Source organism: Podarcis bocagei (assembly GCF_964188305.1).
Source record: "Podarcis bocagei genome assembly, chromosome: 7".
NCBI classification, from domain to species: Eukaryota; Metazoa; Chordata; class Lepidosauria; order Squamata; family Lacertidae; genus Podarcis; species Podarcis bocagei.
In genome coordinates, this window is record NC_138132.1 from 52,858,071 (window position 1) to 52,874,008 (window position 15,938).

Below are 15,938 nucleotides of genomic sequence, written 5' to 3' on the forward strand. Positions count from 1 at the left end.
TAAAGTTAAATATATTCCAAGTTTGACAGTGTATTTTTAACAAAAAACTAAGGAAGTTATACGAACACAAGGAAGAACATTAACATCTTCCACCAGAATATTAACATCACAACATTAACATCTTCCACCAGAGCTCCATGACACAGGAAGAAAATACTACTAATCAAGCTATTTGATATCATGAATATAATATAGAAGATTTCAAACCCTATCATGAAAAGATGCTGTGAAGATTCCAACAGCCAGTTTAGGCACCCAACTCTTGTAACAAAAGAAACTGTTCATAAAATATCCAATATTTACATTCTGAAAGATGCTCAAAATGCTGCAATCATGTTATAATTTTATGAAGTACATCTCCAAACGGGGTTCCATCGCTGAAAAACTGCAGCATGACTAACACAGCTCCATTATAAAAGGCAACGTAACCTAGCACTTGTTAGCAGCCAGTGCAACACTGGACTGAGTTTCCATGACAACCAGGGGAAAAATATATAAAAGCAAACTACAGTTAAGTGAAAATTACACTCCATGACAATACATGCAAAATGCAGGAACATTTGCAGTACAGCTTTTGATGAAATGCCCCGATGTACAATGTCAGTGAAAAATAATAATTAACTACAATAATTGCCAAGACTTATTTACCACAGTTGTTTGCCTCCATTTGGTGCAGACACCCTTAAAGTAACAAAAATAAAGAAAATAAAACCATTTGCACCTGCAATACACCAAGTTGTTGCTTTTTTTAAAAAAAAAGGCAATTTAAAATTTGGCATTTGGATATTCTAAGACTGCAGTTTTCACTTCTGTAGACAATGGCTGGTGAATAGGTTTGTAACTTGCTTCCTAGGAGAACATATGGCTTTGAATTATATATTAAGATACTGAGAATTCTGGAATTGGCTGGAACAAGACATTGTTTTCATTGTTTAAGGACTTGCACTTTGAATGTCTCCTGCTTACAGGGTAGTTAGTGCCTGTTTAAATAATCAAGAATTCCACAAAAAATAATAATAATAACAACAGTAGACCAGGTATGTCAATTACACTGACAAGTCAGACAGGCAGAAACCTATAGCAAGGTCATTTATTCAAACTACTCATCAACCATTTTGCTGAGATCAGCAACAAGTAAATGTGAGCATAACAGTTTCTAATTATTTGTTTAGATTTACCCTGCTCTTAAATTTCAAAATTCTCCCGGAGCAATTTACCCAAAAAAATTTGAACCAAATAAAACATACACTCATAAAAAATATTTCAAAAAGAACTAAATTCACATTAAAACAGAGTAAACCAGAGGTAATCACCACCATAGACATTTTATCTTGGACTTCATCTCCAAAGGCAGAAGGACTCAGAAAAGAATCTAAACACTGGGACAGTTTTGTGTGAGAGCATAATCTGTAAACTACACTGAGTCCTAAAACCACAGAATTTAAAAATATAAATGCCATCATTTTGAATCATGTCCAGAAATGGCCAGAGAATCAGTGTGGCTGCTTTAAAAACTAGTAATAAATACCGGTACTCCAAATACCCAGGGCCAGTCAGCAATCTAGTTTCAGTACTTCTCACTGACTTACTTTTCTGAATAGTTTTCAAAGGGCATTCCCATGCACAACACATTACTCTAGTCTAAACAGTATGTTACTAGATCATGGATGCTGCATCCACATTCTCCATCCGAGACAGGCCACAGCTGGCAAGCCTGTCTACATTGGTGAATGGTGCATGTACCCTTAAGAATGCAAACATGATCCTTAAGGGAAAAGCATAATCCTATCCAGAAAAGGATGAACACCAACGTTCTGGTCAGAAAACACCCATCAACAAACAGTACCTCCACATTATCTGGATTAAGCTTCATTTTATTAGCCCTACTCCAGCTCATTAATCATTGCAAACATTGGTTCAGAACTTCCACAACTTAAATGGACATGTAATTTGTAGAATTTTAACAAGCTGGGATTTTTCTAGCTACAGTACTTATATCTGGGTAAAGTTGTGTTTTTTCTTGTATGTTACCATAAATACCTTAATAGATAGATTTAGGTAAAAAACACACCCAAAACCATAGCTTGTACTGTATTCCACATGAAACTGTCAATATTCAAACATTCAGTTTTTTACTTTATGCATTACAGATTTCACTCTCACATTGCTAACTACAAACAGTTCAACCATTTTGAGGAGCATTGTGAGGAGAGAGAATATTAAGACACTTCATGTCCTGGAAACTAACAGTGCCTTGAATCTACAAGGTTCCTGATACTTACCGTATTTTTTGTTCTATAGGACGCACATTTCCCCCTCCAAAAATTAAGGGGAAAGGTGTGTGCGTCCTATAGAGCGAATGCAGGCTGCGCCGCTAAGCCCAAAGCCAGAACAGGAAGACGGAGCACTGCGGAGCGCTCCGTCTCACTGCTCTAGCTTGGGGACGGCTGCGCGCAAACCTCTGCAGGGCAGCGGGGTGCCTTCACCCCGCTGTCCTGCAGAAGCTAGCAAGGCTGTTCCCAAGCCAGAACAGCGAGACGGAGGGCTCCGTCTCGCTGCTGTAGCTTGGGGACGGCTGCACGCAAACCTCTGCAGGGCAGCGGGGTGCCTTCACCCCGCTGTCCTGCAGAAGCTAGCAAGGCTGTTCCCAAGCCAGAACAGCTTGGGGATTGCTGCGCGCAAACCTCTGTAGGGCAGCGGGGCGCTGCGCTCCAAAGGCTTCAGGGATCTTTGAGGCTGGCGGTGGGGGAAAGCAGCGCTTCCCCCCACCGCCAGCCCCACAAGCTCTGGTGAATGTACCTTGAACGCACCTTGTTTTAGAGGGGGAGAACAAGAAAAAAAAATTTCCCCCTGTTCTCCCCCTCCTATGGTCCGGTGCGTCCTATGGTCTGGTGCGTCCAATGGAGCGAAAAATACGGTATTCCCCTGCCCTGTCCACCACCACTGTACATAACTCACCCGAACTGTAACCCTTTATTATACTGAAAAAGTAACATAGGGCTACCCTGCCTACCCTGTTTATAAAGCTGTTCACTGGATAGCACCAGAAGCATATTATTTTTCACGAAGCTTAATGTTTAAACATAGTTACTTCAATATACTTGATTGGGGAGCAGAGATTAGATAGGTACCTTCAGTAGCTAAATATATGAAGCACAATTTGATGCAAATAATTGAATGAGTAAATATAAGGTGTTCTGTAGTATAGTACACTCTTAAAAGAACAGCTTACATTACACAATGCATGTTACAGATTTGCTCCACCAGCTTTCTCCCAAGTACTAGCCTCCAGAGCCCTCATCTCGCTTCAGGCCGTGGGATCCGACGTTTGTCTATGGACAGCTTTCAAGGTCATGCCTAAACCGCTTGTGGCACAATGGGACACCAAGAGGAGTGCCAGAGCACACAGAAACGCCATTTACATTCCCGCTGCAGCAGCATCTATTTTTCTACTCACGTTGGTATGCTTTCGAACTGCTAGGATGGCAGGAGCTGGGAGAGAGCAATGGGAGCTCACCCCATTACGCAGATTCAAAACACTGACCTTCCGGTCAGCAAGCTTATTATCTGCCCAATGTAACATAGTGAGCACAACTGATACAAAATAGCATGCACACATGCTTCCAACATTGTTAAAACTGCCATGCCAGAGCAATAGTCAACAAATTATGTGATTCTTTGTGTGATTTTTTTTTGTTCCAGTTTGACAAGAGTGAAGTTTAAAAAAATTGTTTATATGTTTAAAGCTACACCCTGCTTTTCTTTGCAGAGCAAATAAAAAGTCATACTAAACCAGGTTGGTAAGGAGATATGGCAGCAGAATACTAGATAGGCCAACAGGTTGCTAGACTGACTACACAAAAATAAATACTCTTAAGCATCTGATCATGTGATGAGCTGCTCTGTTGCCCAAGTGGTCAGAGGCCACGGTTGGCCTTGTGCCAGTGTCAAGATGACACCCAGTCACAGTACTCACTCTTAGTCCCAAAACAGTACAGTGTCATAAGGACACCGATGCAAAAAGAGGGCAGATCAAGAAGATGAAAGGTATGTAAAGCCTAAGTTGTCCTTTTGTACATTAATAGAAAGGCTCTGTAGGAGAAACTTTGCCTGGGAAGTTATCCAGACCCCTGCCACTCAGAGACAGAGGGCTAGGGCAATTATAGTACAGTAGATCAATAGAATCAGCTACCCAACACTATATACAGATATAGGACATTTGTACTATGCCACAGCAGAAACCCAAGCAAAACAAAATCTTTAAATTACACAACCATATTTACAGACCACTGTTGCCTGCCTTAAAAGTATGTTTTAGGACTACAGCCAATACTCAGATGTCAAATAACTCCAGAGTGGGGGAGAACTCAGGCTGAATAAATAGCACTGTTGTGACACAGTGGGAAGGACATTTTTTCAGTTGAAATCCCATAACGATTCACGTATCAAATTCTGAAATAAGCAATCACCAATCTATCAAAAATAGCTCTTCTGAAATTAATGCTCTGTCTTAACTAAAAATAAATACAAGAAAGGAGAGCTAAATGCATGTACATACATTGGTCTTATCTTTTAAATAATTGGATTATATATTATTAGGGCTTTGGCATGAAAAAACAAAGCTCAATGTCAGCAATAGCATCAGTGCAATGCAGTGGCCACCCATAAAATCTTGCTTTAACGTTTGTATTGTGTCATTACCTCTTTCTAGGTGCTTTGAAGGTCAAACTGGAAGCCTTGGAATATGAAGGAGCCTTCAAATTAACTACAGAAGCACAAATGCTCCAGAAATTCCTCTGGATTGAGGAAGGAAGACAACAACAGGCAATAGCATACAATCACCCGGCCTCCACCAAATGTGCATCTAACTGCTGGCATTGTCTGAAATTAGGGATCATTTGCTTATTTCTAGCAAGCACTAACTGTTTCAGAAAGCAAAAAAGAAGAAGTAGTTTACAACTGGAATAATAGTTATACTTAACCACAGTGATACCACTAGTTTAATCTCAATTGCATCCCTGCCTTCCTCCAAGAAGCTTAAGGTGCAGTATACAGTGGTGCCTCGCAAGACGAAATTAATTCGTTCCGCGAGTTTTTTCGTCTAGCGAATTTTTCGTCTTGCGAAGCACGGTGTTGGAAAAGTTTTGGAAAAGCTTCAAAAATCACCAAAAACCTCAAAAAAGGCTACCACACCGCGTTCTATGAGTTGCTCCTCGAAGTCAAGTCGCAACTGTATTAACGGTGTTAAGAAAAAGGAAACAAAGTTGCAAGACGTTTTCGTCTTGCAAAGCAAGCCCATAGGGAAATTCGTCTTGCGAAGCAGCTCAAAAACCGCAAAACCCTTTCGTCTAGCGAGTTTTTCGTCTTGCGAGGCATTCGTCTTGCGGGGCACCACTGTATTATGTCAGTGCATTTGATCCTCACAACAATCCTGTTAATTAGTTTACCAGTGTTAGAAACTCAGAAATATAATCTAATACCCAATGGCACCTTAAACCTAGGTTACAGTCGCCACAATGGAATGCCCCCCATGAAGTTTGTTGCTGTTGTTTTCATTTCTATACCACTTTATATTTTAAAGAACAAATCAAGGTGGTTTACAAGACATTAAAACATCAAATAAAACTATTTAAAATAAAACAAATTCAAGTTTCAAGGAAAATATTTCAGATCCTTCTCTAAATTACATTTTGTTTTCCCCAGAAACCAACCTGGCATTTTGTGGTTGCAGTTGGACCTGTGCCAATTGCAAAACATGCCTAGCACATGGCTGATTTCTAACACAGGATTAAACAGAGAGGACTGACCCCAGTTACTTCAAGGCTAAACAGTGATTTGAATTCAGGTCTCTCAAATTCATCCAGTGCCCTGCAGCATGTTAGCTCCCCATGGTGAACAATTCCCATGCCAAGTTTGTACAGACAGTGCAATAACAATTCATGGGGTATGTAGTTCTCTATGTCTCAGTCAGAGCAGACACCATGGGAAGGCTGTTTCCAATTACATTTCCTTTATAAGTCTAACATACAACAATCCTTAGGTAAAATCCTATAGCAAACTCAAGGCAGTCAGTTCCCAGAAGCATTTTTAAAACATGCACTGCACCCAATATTGATGGATGGACACATGATCACTTTAAGCTGACAGCTCAGTAAAGGATCATATATACACTAAAACATTGAAAGAAACTAAATTTCAACCCATCTGGCATGATTTTTGGAACTACTATATGTAGAATGAAAATACAATTCATGGTATGGCTCATCACACATATTGAAATACTAAGTCACTTAAAATATATATACTGTATTGTTCTTTTTTCCTTTTACTTATGATCGTTTCCCCCTCTTTTTGTCTCATTTTCTCCTCTTAATTTTTTGTCTTTTAATCACTTTCTAACATTAAATGCAATGGGCTTAAGAAGGAAGGGGGAATGTTTGCATTCAGTAAAAATATATAGGCAACTTGACGTAAACTATCATGATTATTATTTTAATTGGAGCTGGTAAGGATTAATGATCTACTCCAAATCACCCAGAGACCTTCCTTCTTCTGCCCACCATTAATATACTAATCCTATGACTGGGAGACAGTCCAGAATGGTTGTCATTTTGAATAACTACAGGAGACACCAGAGATGCAAATAAACTCTGATTTAAATTTAGGGAAAGGGGTCAACATACCAATTCTTTTAATGATTATGCTTTAGTAAAGCTAGTCACTCAATAATTTACAAATTTCTAGAACAAAAAACCATTGGCCTTCAACCATTTTAAAAGTATGAGATGTTCAAAACTAATTTTTAGTCCATCTCCACTTGATCAATTCTGGAACATCCTCTGAAATGTTGAGTGTCCTCCATTTTTCCAGTGTGGACTCCAGTTAGCTCACACTGTACACCTCATGACTGGATTTTAACAGTGGCATGCTGCTGCCCCCACACACAATTTTTTATTTTTTTAAAAAAAATCTATTTCCTATATACAGGCCAGCTGCACAGAGGTTGAGAAGCAGTGACATTAGTTAGCTATGGTCACCCACCCATCCTGGCAATCTACTCCACAATGCAGAGTTCCTTTCTCTATTGCATAAATATATACAAATATTGCCTGGTAGCTTCTTCCACATGCTAACATTAAAGTCCACACATCTAAAAAATGTCATATTTTTACCAGAAGCATATCCAAAGTTGGATTTTTTTTACATGAAATATCTGATAGTAACCAAGATAAAAACCCTGCCTGTGACAGTGAATTGAGATCAAAAGCATTAACCAGATAGCTTTTTAAATACAATATGTGATTTTATAAAATCTTGCATTATTAAAGCAATAGAGAAGAATCTACGCTTTAAATTTTCTGTATATAAAGCAGGCTGAGTACTAGTTTTAACCAACAGACCCTTCTCGACTTTCTTTAAAGACGCAAAGAGACTGCCTACAGACTCCTTGAGGATAAATAATTCAGAGCCTAAATGCCAAGGGCAGTGCAGCAAACTGGAATGTTGCATTTATCCAGATGGCAGGGACAAAGCAGACAGTCGTGTGTGTGCCTCACATCACTGCATAAAAGCAACTGCAAACGTGACCTGGGAAGGCAATGGGGAGAAAATACTGTTACCAAAGTTCTCTCTCAGCTCTTGATCCCCAATACACTGTCTATGGGACAGTGAATGATGATATCCCAACTGATCTATGCTCGCACAATTTTGGTCTATGCTCACACAAATTGTGTTGAATAGAACATACTTGGTTCACATAGTGAACTAAAAAGATATTGCAGTTTGCTAGGAAATCTGACAGATTTAGCTACTGCTGAAGTTGCAAAGTTTGTCATGGAGGCTATTTTTCATACCTAAACCTTGGTTTTAGATAATGAAAGGGGGAATTGAAAATGAGATAAAAACTATTCATAACAGCAACTGTAGGCTCCCCAAAATGGTATTTCATAACTCTACAATGCAGCTTAAATATAATCAAGGTGTCATGTAAGATATGCAATGGAAGCCTTTCAGCTTTTGAACAATGATTAGGTTTGTTTAACCAAAGATCACAACAAAAGCTTCAGAAAAGAAGAGACCTGGATATCATGTCCCATAGATTTATAAAAAGGATAGGTGGTCAGGTCTGGCCTGGCTATTTGAGTTTCAGTGTTATCCTCTAAGATAGCAAGCCCCATCAGCATATTTACAAAGTTGTAAATTTATTTGAAAGCACAGCCAAAAAATGGAGAATGACGAACTGACAAAACAAGCTTCTGGAACACCTTTTTTCCACTCTGGGAAACATTTGTTACTCTTTGCCTACCTCTGGGACAACTACATGCAGAATTAAAACACGTGATTATATGTGTGAAGTATCTACATTAATACAACAAAAAACCACCATTATTTATGAGGCGATCCTTTTCATTTGTAACTCATCTGGAGAAAATTAATACACACAGGACAACTAAGAAAGCAGCTCTATTGAAGGGAAACTTACTGAATCCATCTTTAACAGCTCACTGCAAAGTAGATCTTAAGATACTTTGTGTTGGATGCTTTCCATTTACCCTCAAGCAAACTCTTCAGATCCAGAGAGCTGCAATCCCCCACACACCTATTAGGGAGAAACCCCATTCAGCACACTGGGACTGACTTCCAACTAAACATTTACAGTATGTCAGGCTGCACCATTTGCTTGGTAGACAGCATGCCAACACTAGCCACAGTGAGTTGGCAACAGTGAATGTAAATACTTCTGACTTTGAGAATAAAATCAATTAAAGGTCAAATTTCTAAACATATACTCAAATTCAACTGCAAATAAATTTTGACATTTATTCTGAAGTTAGTATTTGTGGCTGGGACCTTAGGTTACTTTACAAATACATAATAATTCTGAAGTATTTCACAATAAATGTTAATGTTATATTTAATCAATTGTCAAAGCACACCACACTCACTGCTGCTCATCAACCATGTACTCTGAGGAATAAACCCAGTTTGTCCGCAGACTTTTATTGAGTTCCATCGCAGCACTGGAACTCTGACCACTCCATCCATATTAAGCAAGCAACCAATTTTCCTGGACAGCCACTCTGAGAAGTAAGGGGATGCCCCTATTGCCCTGAGATCCCTTAGGAGGAAATGCAGGATATAAATCTAATAAAAAGAAATAACCTTCATCCCACAATCCTTAAAGTGATGTCTTCCAAGTTCTCTTGTCACTCACATCATGTTTTCCAAACCTCTTTCACCATCTAGGGAACCAGGCAATACACATAGGAGGGCAGATATGATGCATGGGTCTCCAATTGCTTATTAATTAACACACAATTCCACATTCACTTAGTCACTTACAATGACTAAGCAATCAGCAAGACACTTACAACGTTTCTACAGCTTTCTGTTTCTCTCCATTACAATGTATTCCTGCCTTGCCTATCCTTCTTTCCTATAGTATCCTATGCATCTCTAACACTATAAATGACCCCACTCTTCCCATTGATTCAAACTGATTTATTTAACTTGGCTTATTGGACTTCATACGGAAACAACAGGGAATGCCTTTAAAACCCAACACTAACAATCATAAGGAAAATGATGCCATCTGGGATTCAAAACATACTTTTCCCAAAAGCTGAATCAAGTACTGTCCCACATACAGTCTAGCAGCAAAGTACAAGTCAGATTAAATGTTCTGACTCAAGGATCAGTACATTTGACTACAGTGGTACCTCGCAAGACGAATGCCTCGCAAGACAAAAAACTCGCTAGACGAAAGGTTTTTCCGTTTTCAATTTGCCTCGCAAGACGAAATTTCCCTATGGGCTTGCTTCGCAAGACGAAAACGTCTCGCGGCTTTGTTTCCTTTGTCTAAAAACAAAGACATGTTTTGTTTATAAAGTTAATTTATTTTCCCTTCAATTTTTGAACTGCTCTTTACAGTATGTGTGACTTTAAAGAGCAGTTAATAAACTGTTGTTGTACCAAATTTGGCTTTGTTTCGACTTTTTTTGACCATAGGAATGCATTAATTGATTTTCAATGCATTCCTATGGGATTTCGTGCTTCGCAAGACGAAAAATTCGCTAGACGACAAAAATTGCGGAACGAATTAATTTCGTCTTGCGGGGCACCACTGTACTATAGGCGGTGACCATTTTGTGCGTGCCCAATCGACACACAACTACCAGCACGTGGGTCCTTTTGGACCTGGAATAGGGCAGAATGGGGGTGGAACAGGGTTATGCGTGCTCTGCCAACGCACACGCAGGGGCCAGGAATGGAACTCCTGCTCAAAATGGCTGCCACCTGTGTGTGTATATATGGATACATAGAAAGGTTGCCCTTGAAGTAATTACTAAAAAAGTGCTGCAATATTCAGAACATTCTAACACACTTCGCAAATACTCCTGATTCATTAAATTCAAATCTACAAAGAATTCTAGAAAACAGACATTTACAGATATCATTCCATTTAGGAAAATATCCTTCCTGTCATCAGTGTCTCCACCAACAGCAAGGTTTGCCAAAATCCTAAAGACATTTATGATTCACTGAAGTACAGAAAATCTCTCCCACTAAAAATGAATTTTAAAAAACCAAGAGAATAGGCATTCTATTTTGCAGATGTAAAGTATAAATAAAAGAACAATGCAGGCGTTTCAATTTCACTCCCAGCTCAGTAACTATAACCACTCATACCATATACATCCCTGTAGTCTGAACACATGCAATTGCTTCTTGATATGTTTCCTCTCACTGCTGCCTTTCCCACTTAAGAATCCTATTGCTAAAAATCAGTATGTTTACCTATAACAGCACCAAAAATATCATATTTTAACCCAATGTTTACAAACCACACTTAGAACAGGAAATGAGCAAACTCAAAGCCAATCCCTGAAATATTTGCACCTTATTTGCATGAACTACATTAGAATTATATGGATCAAACAAACAGAAGTTATATAAATTTTGGTTTAGTGAAAAAAAGAAATACTGCTTTTACAGTACAGCTTGACTAAGCACAGCTCAACTAACCACTCAAACTAGCATAGGATCTGCCTGCTTCGCTCAACAGAAGCCTGAAACAATATCAAAGCAGAGGAGAGAAGCTTAAAACAACATACTCATTCTATTATTTGAACAGCAAAAAATAAAGTACTTAATATTTCATCAATTTTTAAAGCTTGTATTATTGTTATATCTTGATAAGGTAAGTATTTTCAAGCAAATAAAAATATTATACTTTCATTTTACCTTAAGCTAAATGTAAAGCAAGAATTGAAGGTTTTTATTTCGTTAAAAGATTTCCCTAATTGATATAGCATAAATAAAGCCAGACAATACTCAGAGTAGTATAACAGCGGAATGAAAAAGAAGCCTATGCTTGTGAACCAAATATTCTTCAAGGACCTATATGATCTCAATATTAGCACAGTGGAATATAATCAAATTGCACTAACTATAAAGGTCGCAATATTGAACAAATTGTAACAATGCTGTCAAGTAATTCATGCAACCAGATATATGCAAAATACCATGGGGACAGAGCTGTGGCTCTTCTAAAGCTTTCCTACTAAGACAATTCCTCCTCTCCTAGCCCGAAACAGTTAACTAGCACATTGTCCTTGCCTTGCCCAAACTGATGTAAAATTTATTACCCAGTTCAATCTTGGGAGAAGGCGTAGATGTGCACAGGCTAGCCTTATCAATTCCTTGTATATAGTACTTGAGCAGAGGGCAATAACATTTGCTGCATGAGCCACCAAATTATTATTTTGTATTGTACACATTTGTGTGGGGGAAGGACAAGCCATGTTATCACTTGCAGTGTGTTACTAACATAAGTCTTCTCTCTGGTGAAAAAGAATTGTGTCTTCAAATGCAGACCAGATTTATCTGCCTCTGCTATGAGACCAGAGCTGTGCATACGGGAACCATTATGCTGCCTATCTATGGCAACCGCACATGAAACACTCTCATCCACACTTCCAGTCTTGAAGAGCTACTGGTGCTTTAATGTTAGACTGACAGGAGTCTCAAGAACATCCTCAATAACTTGTCCTGTTCAACCAGCTTAGGCAGTTAATTATAAAAGGGCAAAGAGAAGCATGAGAAAACCATGTGTGAACTATGGAGGCTGCCTGTATGATTCTATCCTTGTTACCAGCTAACTCTACCTCTGTGATATTCCTAAGGTTAAACAACATATCTGTATGTGGAAATCCGATTCCAGTAGACTTGGAGAGAGAGAGAGAGAGAAATGCATACTTTCTGACTACAAAACAAAACACATTTTAGGCTCCTTTTCTATATAGCATACAATATACAAACTTCTCAGTTCAAATAATCCACTTATTTTTCAACTACTGTTTTGATTTTTATGTTTATATCCCACATTTTCTCCAAGGAGCTCAAAGTGGCGTACACACTTCTCCCCCTCTCCATTTCATCCTCACAACAACAACTCTATGAGGCCGGTTGGTCTGACAGATAATGACTGGCCCAATATCACCCTATGAGCTTCATGGCTAAGTGGGGATTTGAACCCTGCTTCCTAAGATCTGAGTTCAGCACTCTAACTCCCTATACCATGCCGTCTACTGATACCCATTGTTGCCCATTAAAAGTGCCTCAGATATTGACATTTTACTCTGGGAATTCCCTTTCACTACAACCCTGGGAGTCATTTTTTTAAAAAATCACAGATTTAAGCTCCCTTCTTAACTAGAAGAAACGTATGCAACAAAAGCTTAAAATCCATTTTGAAAGCAACACCTCTGTTTGTTTTCTGAGGGTGTTTTACCCAGGAAATGTAACTGATAATGGAATGGCCATGTTGAAAAAAATAACAGAAATACTGTGAGCTGGAAAAACTAAGAAGCAAAATTACCATCGTCCATTACAGTTGATCATCTGTGAATTAAAACTACAAAGTGTTCAAACAAAAAAATATGTTACCTAATTTTACTACATTCTTTGCCTTAGCTATTTTGTCCCCCATTCAGTTTCTAGAATTATCCCCTGAGATGCATTTGGCTTTAAAAGACAGTGACTGATCTGCTCACTCTTAATCTATAAGGCCAGGTTCCTGGTGACAAGGGAGATCTGTGTACAAACTGAGGGGGAGGGGACAAGTTCCTTCCTGCAACTGAATATCAAAACAGAGCCACAACTTTAATGAGCAGGAGCCGATCTGAACACACCAGCCCTTGTGTCTCAATGAACAGACTGATTTTCAATCCACACGCACACATCCCTCACAAGACAGCTGCTTTCTCTGGGAAAAGGGCAGAGGGCATTGGAGGGCTCAGCTCATCCAAGCTTCTTGGAGAAGGGGGGGGCGGACGATTTGCCTTTCTAAACATGTAATCAATCCTCTTTCTTAAGAGACAGGAGGAGTGAGAGGGATCCTAAATTCTGTTTGGAGACATGCAGCTGCTTTTTATTTCTTGTTTTAAGAGAAAGGAAGACAATCCACAGAAGAAACTAAGAAAAAGAAACAAAAGGCAGAAGAGCTCTTCTTTTACACATATACACATAGCTAACACCGACTGAAAGATGATGAAATGGGAAAAGGAAACTACCATAGCAAGCGTAATCTTCACTGAATCTATTTCAACAAATAACATCCCTCCTCCTAGACATTTTGCTAGTACCCTGGGCTTTCAACTCCATAACTTCCACTCCTTTCTGCTGTGAGTTTTACCAGACTCTGACCTCACCCCATCCCCACCCCCACCCAATCCTGCACCATCTGCCTCTGCAGCACCAGCGCTCCACACCTCCCTGTTTCAGCAGCTGGTTTCCAACTACAAAGCATCTATGCAATATACTCCATCTCCACATTTCTGCTGTGTGCCCAATCTCCCATACCCATAACATCCCAGTCAAACTCTAGAGACTCAACCCTTGTCTGTCTTTAGCAACCCTCAGCCTTCCTTTCCACGTACCATTACTACACACACACACACACCAGCTCATCAGCTTCTTCATGAACACCAACACATTCTGCCCACTTCCTTTCACTTTTTGTGACACACAACACAGTCCTGTAGTTACCTCAACCTGTACAACAGATCTGTACCTACAACCACTAATACAGATTAGAACCTGCACCCCCAAAGAGGCAATTAGAAATGTGGGAAGACACTTGTGCATCTACCAGAGGATGAGATTGAAGGGCTTTAAAATCCCACACACCCCAATGCTCTTTGGCCACCACTTTCACCACAAATGCTTATGGAAATAAAACAAAATGTTCCTTCTCACCAAAATAGAAGAGAACGTACCAACGTGCCCTACAATCTCAACGCCCTTTCCTCATATACAGATAGGCCTCTCTTTTCTTTTTAATCCCCCGCAAAACCCCACCACTTCGTTTTGACTAAATACCCAACCCTCCCCCCGCCCCCCACATACTCGACACACACAAATACACACACGTGGCCAGTATTACCCTTTCCCCCCTCGTTTTCACCGTAGGCCTCATCAGTTTCTCGGGGGTGGCGGCAGCAGCTCCCTCCAGGGCGCCCCTCACGCATGCAACGTATGTCGCTCCGCAAACCCGGGTCAGGCACCATCCTAGCACTCCTTCGCCCCGCCCGCACCCCCGTCATTCGGCACCTTTTCAACACCCGCTCCTACCCCGCGCGGGGCCTCCGTGGACTTCGCGCCGCCAAGCCGGGCAGGCCCTTCGCCCCCGCCGAGAGCCCTCACTGAGGTGCGGAGCCTTCCTTACCCGGAGCGCGTGGTTCCCTGCGCCGCCGCCTCTCTCCCTTGCCTGTGCGCCGCTGAGGCCCGAGGCCCGTGAGGGCGAGTGCGTGAGGCCTCTCGCCCGGCCGGCCGCCTGCCTCGCTCGCTCCTTCGCTCGCCCAGGGGGCAGCGGGCCTTTACGAGTGCCGGCGTCGCCTCCTCCGGCTCGCCCGCTCCATGGCCCACCCGCCTTCCCGGCGGCTCTCGCTGCCTCCTCGCTGTCCCGAGCGCCGATTCGTCAGCGGTGCCTTCCTCGTCCGCCGCGGTGCCTGCCTCGTTCGCTCGCTCTCTCGCCCAGCCAGCGCCGTTTCCTCCCTTCCCACACACACAGCCCCAGCCTCCACGGCCACCGCCGCTGTTGCTCTCGCCACCAGAGCTGAGCTTCCCCATTGGCCCAATGAGACACTCCGTCTCATTGGCTGCCGGCACAGCAACGATATAGGGTGGGACGTAAGAGGGGGAGGAGGGGTGAGCAGGGAGGAGGAGCAGCCGTAGACACCGGTGTGACGCGAGCGCGCGTGCGACGGGATTAAAGGAACGTTGCTTTTCCTCGGAGCGCGCGGGCGCAAGGAGGAGGGACCCGATGGGAGGGGGGAAAGCAAATCTTGGGATTGGGCAAACGGATTAGCGCGTCGTTGATGACAAGCGCGTGATGGACGTCACGTGTTTGGAAGTTCTTTCCCCTCCCCCCCTTCCCCTCCCTACTTCTGAGCTGCGGTTGCTATGGGTAACCCTTTCAGGGCCTAATCGCTGGAAGTCGGGCCTAGTCCGGGCGAAAGCCTTTTCTCCGAGCTAATCAAGGCCTCCCTTTCCTTTCTTCTCATCTTTTCTCTTCTCATTTAAATATAGCTGTCGTCTGCTTTGCTGTGTCTCTGCTAGGTTGCGAATAAATCTGCGTGGGTTCGGTGGGGTGGCTTCATCATTTCCCCAAACCCTCAAAATCTATTTTGACAGTACCGAAAACAATCTATAGGATGTTCTGTCTTGCTTTCCCTTCTCATCCACCCAAAGTAAAGTCCAACACTATTGTAGCTAAATCTCTTTTGGTCCAGTCTATGCATGCTTGCTTAGGAGTAAATGCCATTTGAGTTCAGTGGGGTTTACTGCCACCTAAACATGCATGGAATTGTAACCTTGTTTGTTTCTTTGTTTTAAAAAATGCAGTAAAATGGCTACATACAAATTCAATAAAACAG

At 41.3% G+C, this 15,938-nt stretch overlaps 1 protein-coding gene across 3 annotated transcripts in view; it reads right to left on the minus strand.

Moving 5' to 3' along the window:
- The window catches only part of ANKRD11 (ankyrin repeat domain containing 11), a 203,999-nt gene extending 188,898 nt beyond the window's left edge, over window positions 1-15,101 (minus strand). For 2 of the 3 annotated variants that reach the window (XM_081201094.1, XM_081201092.1), the window contains exon 1: window positions 14,729-15,101. The gene's annotated coding sequence lies outside the window, so the exon portion shown is untranslated. The remainder of the gene's footprint in view (window positions 1-14,728) is intronic. The other variant, XM_081201093.1, reaches the window with a different exon arrangement.
- Window positions 15,102-15,938: the final 837 nt, after the last annotated feature.